This window comes from Arachis stenosperma, chromosome 10, assembly GCF_014773155.1.
Source record: "Arachis stenosperma cultivar V10309 chromosome 10, arast.V10309.gnm1.PFL2, whole genome shotgun sequence".
Classification (NCBI taxonomy): Eukaryota; Viridiplantae; Streptophyta; class Magnoliopsida; order Fabales; family Fabaceae; genus Arachis; species Arachis stenosperma.
The window spans coordinates 60,298,697-60,304,808 of record NC_080386.1 but is presented as its reverse complement, the minus strand read 5'-3'; positions in this window follow the sequence as shown (position 1 = coordinate 60,304,808).

The following is a 6,112-nucleotide window of genomic DNA, read 5'->3' as shown; positions in this document are numbered from 1 at the left end:
ATCACATCTTAAATCATGCAACTCAATGACCTCTTGGCAATCATGATTGATTGAGCCCCAATCCCTTATTGACTCAATCTCTTAAATCTTGATAATCAGCCAATTCCTTGGTTTAATTGCTCATGAAGAGAGATATGCTTGGTCCCTGATTATACCACACATCATCATAGGTCCAGGTAGAGGGTGGATTATATGTCACTATATCTAATCACCAAAACCCAGATTCTACTCAAGTGTGAAAAGGGATTTCAAGCATGGTTTCATGTTTCCTTTTCCAAGGTTCCCATGAAACCCATTTTAGATTCAACCTCTTTCCCAAGATGATTGAACACTAGCATTAAAACGAAATTTCTTCTAGCAAATCAAAGAGAAGATGAAGAGAAGAAAAAATTCACTATCATTAATCCATCAAGTATAACAGGGCTGCCTCTCTCAATGAGAGGGAAGTTAGCTACTCATAGCTCAGGGAAAAGTACAAGAGATGGAAGAAGATGGAAAGTAAATTTAACTATGCTTTCAGCAAAAAGCTACTCCAATAACAACTCTAACAACCCCTTCTCAGTACTTCCAGGGGTTATTTATACTACTCTTATTACTAGAAATAAGAAATACAAAAAGAAAAGAAAATTTCAAATGGAGGGAAAAAAAGAAAACTCAATAAACGTGACATCTAGTGGCAGGCGTGTGATCGGCGCTTTAGTGGCGTGCCACGCCCAGCTCCAATTCAGGCTTGGCGCGTCACGCCCAGCTCTCAAGTGGCACGCCCCTTTGTGTTAATGTCCTTGACGTGCCATGCCTTCGATCCCAAGTGGCCCGCCCAGGGTCTTTTTGAGCCATGGCTAGCCTGGCGTGCCACGCCTTTGAGCTCAAGTAGTACATCTAGGCTTTTGTTGGGCCTTTGTTAGCATGGCGTGCCACGCCTTTGATTCCAAGTGGCACGCCCAAGCCTTTGTCTTCATCTTCTCCATTCTGGAAAGTTGTACTAGCATGGCACACCCAAGGTCTGGCGTGCCACGTCCCTTTGTATGTGTTGGTTTCTTCATTGGCGTGCCACGCTCAGAACTCAAGTGGCACGCCCATGTCTTCTTCTTGTTGATGGGTGATGCTGGCATGTCATGCCTGAGACTCATGTGGCATGCCCAAGTGAGAATTGCTAGTTGGCGTGCCATGCCTTCGACACCAAGTGGCACGCCCACATGTTTGGCCTCTTTCCTTCTTCTCTGGAAAGTTGTACTAGCGTGCCACGCCCATGGTCCAACGTGCCACGCCAATAGTTCTTCTTCATTCTAGGAGCTGGCGTGCCATGCCCGACATCCAAGTGGCACGCCCAGATGGTTAATGAGGGGTGGCGTGCCATGCCTTGGCCTTCAAGTGGCATGCCTAAGTGAGGATGAGGGCTTGGCGTGCCACGCCTTCGATATCAAGTGGCACGCCCAGCTTTATTTGGCCTTCTTTGAAGCTTGGCGTGCCACACTTGGGTCTTCAATTGGCACGCCCTAGTGAGGATAAGAGCTTGGCGTGCCACACATTCGATCTCAAGTGGCACGCCCATGTGTTTGAACCTTCACTCTCGCCTCTGGAATTTTATACTAAAGTACCACGCCGTGATGCTCAAGTGGCACGCCCAAGTGATGATGGCCTTCTTTAAGCTTGGCGTGCCACGCCAGGCTCCTCAAGTGGCACGCCCAAGTGATGATGAGAGCTTGGCGTGCCACGCCTTCGATATCAAGTGGCACGCCCAAGTGCTTGGACCTTAGGATTAATGAATTGGCATGCCACTACCCCTGTTTCAAATGGCACGCCCATAGTGGTTGATGGTCCTGGCGTGCCACGCCCCTCTAGTGGCCTTCATCATTACTCTCTGGAAATTTGTACCAACTTGCCGCGCCCAGCTCTTGGCGTGCCACGCCCATATACTTTCATAGCGTTTGCTCTAAGTGGCCTACCAATTTCACACGCCCAGCTCTGTTTTGTTGTTTTTTTTTTCCTTTTTAATGCACTTTTCACCTGAAATTCAACACAAACCTATTACAAAGCAATGTACCATAATACTTACCATTTTGCTCATGAAATTGAATTGAAACAATGAATATGTTCTCTTTTTATGGTCCTTTTTCATAGGTAAAAAGGGTAAATCATGCAAGTTATCACAACACCAAACTAAAGCTTTGCTTGTCCTAAGCAAATCAATGTGAGTCATTCTTAATTGAATTGAGACTTCAACCATGAATAAGTGCATTCATTACCAAGAATAAGGCTAAGTATTAACACATGCATGAGTATTGTTGTTTCAATGCTACAATGAACTTCTAGACTCTTTAGGATTTTTCAAGTGTTTGTCTTAGGTGCCCTTTTTATTAATTTTCACCTTGAAGTAGCAAGAGTTGCTTCTTTTTCTTTTTTTTTTTCAATTGACCACGACTCTAAGTGTTTTATCTCAAGACGACCCTTTAGCTTAGGCTTTCAATTAGCGCTCCCAAACTAGTTGGTTTTAGGCTGCTAGGTGTTGAAACACCCCTAAGAATTTACTTGCCCATGTATCTCTTCCATGTCATGAGTTCCTTGAAGAACTTAGCATGGAGCGGCATTTGCTCTAATGCCTCAGCAAAGGGTATGTTGATCTGGAGCTTCTTGAAGATTTCTAGGAATCTAGAGAACTGGCTGTCTTTCCCATCCTTCCTCAGCCTTTGTGGATAGGGTGCTTGTGGCACATAAGGCTTTAGAACTTGCTTTGGTGAGGATGGTGTAGAGGTCTTTTCTTCCTTCTTGATTTCAGGTTCCTTTGCACTTTCTTCCTCCTAGTGGCTTTGACTTGGGGGTGTTTCTTCCACAACTTTTCCACTCCTTAGTGTTATGGCCTTGCACTCTCCCCTTGGGTTAGCCATGGTGTCACTAGAAAAAGTATGTGTGGGCATAGGTATTTGCTTAGACAAGCTCCCTACTTATGCCTCTCATTTTAAAATTGCTGCCACTTGATTCTTTATGTTGGACCTGTACTCTTTGTGGTTAGCATCTATCTTTCTGTCAGCTTGCAACTGTCTATCTAGAATAATAGAGAAAGCCCCTGTCAATTGTGTTGACAATTGAGCTATGGCTGCCTCCAATTTTGAGAAATTACTGCTGGTTTCACATGGTTCCATGGTGGGTGTTGATGCATCTTGGTGATGGTTGTTGTGTGTTTGCTGTGTAGGGTGATATGATATGTTTTGTAAGTTGTGATAAGGTCTGTTGTTGCTTGATTGGTGGTTAGAGTTATGGTTGTTGTGATGTTTAGAGTGGTATGGTTTGTGGTCTTGTTTGTTTCCCCATCTAAAATTTGGGTGGTTCTTCCAACCTGGGTTGTATGTCTTATAGTTTGGGTCATATGGTGGTCTAGATGGGTTGTTTACATAATTTGCTTGCTCCCATTCACATTCAGCTTCGGTTGACTCCTCTTCTTGTGGTGGTGCTTGAGCTTGGACGGCTGATACTTGGTTTGCCTCTACCTTCTTTGTTAAGGCTACTAATTGTGATGCAATTGCCTTGTTTTATGCTAGCAAGGCATCCATAGAGTTGAGTTCCAACACCCCTTTCTTTTGAGCTCTTTCTGAAGCATAGAAGTACTCATTTTCAGCTACAGTCTCAATAATATCTATGGCCTCTTCAATAGTTTTCTTCTTGTTGAGTGAACCCCCTGAAGAGTGGTCCACAGCTTTCTTTGCTTCATATGATAGCCCCTCATAGAAGATGTGTAGTTGAACCCATTCGTTGAACATATCCGGAGGGCATTTCCATGTTAAGTCTTTGAACCTCTCTTAGGCCTCATAAAGTGTTTCACCATCTTGCTGCCTGAATGTTTGCACCTCAGTTCTCAACCTATTGACTCTCTGTGGTGGGTAGAATATTGCTAGGAACTTGTTTACAACCTCCTCCCAAGTGGTCAAGCTCTCCTTGGGGAATGCTTCCAACCACTTTGCTGCCTTATCTCTGAGTGAGAAAGGAAACAAAAGTAGCTTGTAGGTGTCAGGGTGTACACCATTGGACTTTACAGTGTCGCATATCCTCAAGAATATAGTGAAATGTTGGTTTGGGTCCTCCTGGGCACCCCCTCCATATGAACAATTATTCTGGACAAATGTGATGAGTTGAGGTTTCAACTCAAAGTTGTTAGCATGAATTGTTGGCTTCAGAATGCTGCTGCCACAGTTTCCTGGATTTGGGTTGATGTAGGAGCCTAAGACTCTCCTCTCTTGCCCAATATGATTGCCAGCTTCCTCTCCAACATGGTTATGTGCCTCTTCCTCCATATTAGTTCTCAGATCTTCCTCCACTACTTTCTTTCCAACTATGCCTTTGCCTCTTGCTTCCCTCCTTAATCTAAGGAAGGTCCTCTCAGGTTCACTATCGAAGGAGGATGAAGTTTCTCCCCTTCTACCTGTCATACATTCAGCAAATAACCAGTAGAGTATAAGTGAAGTGAAAATTCTTGTTGAGGTTAGTGGTTAGCTTGGTTGATACAATTGATCAAACAGTTAATAGGATACTAATGAAAATATGAATAATAAGTAACTTAAATGACTAAAGCGAAAGCAAAAAAATAAGAAAGGAAAGAAAAGAAACTGAAAAGAAAATAACAAGGTAAGTAAAATGCTTAATCTAGCTCCCCAATCAATTTAGTAATTGTCAAATTCAAACCAATCGCTGACAACGGCGTCATAAAACTTGATGACCGGAATTCATACCCCCAAATATTTTTTATTATGAATCCGTTCTTTTGGCAAGTGCTCCAAAATCATCGTTAAGTAATAACCCACAGTGGAGTAGGATCGTATCCACAGAGATTGATAGAATTGAGCAATGTTAATTAATTGGTGACTTAGTCAAGCTAAGCAATACAGAGTATGATTATAGAATTGTAAATGAACAAGAAAGTAAATAGCTCAATGGCAAAGAGAAGAAATAAGGTGGATAAAAGAAAACGGCAATAATGTAAAGTGCATAAACATAAATGACTGAATTGTAAATGGAAATGGGGGATTGATAGAATTGTAAACAAAGCTGTAAAGAATGTGGAAGATAAGAATAGGGAAATTTATTGAGATTGGGAGATATTATTCTCTTTGGATTAAATCTAGTTCATCTCATCTTCAATCATGGAACTCATTGACCTCTTGGAAATCAGCATTGATTGAGCCCCAATCCCTTGGTGACTAAATCTCTTAAATCTTGATAATCAGCCAATTCCTTGGTCTAATTGCTCATAAAGAGAGATATGCTTGGTCCCTGATTATACCATACATCATCATAGGTCCAGGTAGAGGGTGGATTATATGTCACCATATCCAATCACCAAAACCCAGATTCTACTCAAGTGTGAGACGGGATTTCAAGCATGGTTTTATGTTTCCTTTTCCAAGGTTTCCATGAAACCCATTTTGTATTCAACCTCTTTCCCAAGATGATTGAACACTAGCATTATAACGAAATTCCTTCTAGCAAATCCAAGAGAAGATGAAGAGAAGAAGAAATTCACTATCATTAATCCATCAAGTACAACAGAGCTATCTCTCTCAATGAGAGAAAGGGACGACGGCGGTGCGGTGGTGAGGTCGCCGGCGGTGGTTGGTCACGGAGTGGAGTGGAGGAAGAAAGGCTGAGAGGGGTTGGGCGGTGGTGTGGGTTCAGAGAGAAGAAAAGGAAAGGGTTGGGGTGGTTGAAGGAAACTGAAGTGCGAGTCCCTTTTCTTTTCGAATTAACGTTCGAAAAGTGCCCTGTGCGGATGTACACAAGGAGAAAGACAGGAGGGTGTGCGCGCGCACATGGTCATGCAGATGCTGCGAACAGAAGGTGTAACGCAACCTGTGCGGGCGCACAAGGGGGTGTGTGCTCGCACAGAAGAAGAAAGGGGAATGGGTGCACACACACAACCTGTGTGTGCGCTGCGGGCAGAAGAGGTGTTCAAGGTTGTGCGTCTGCTCAATGCTATGCGCACGCACAATGGTGGTTTTTTTTTTGAAGGTAGGTCGTGTGCGGACGCACGCGTAGTGTGCGGTCGCATAGGAAGGGAAAGGTGGTGTTCCCACGCACAAGCTGTGCACGAGCTGGGAGCAGAGGGGGTGTTTAAGGGTGTGCA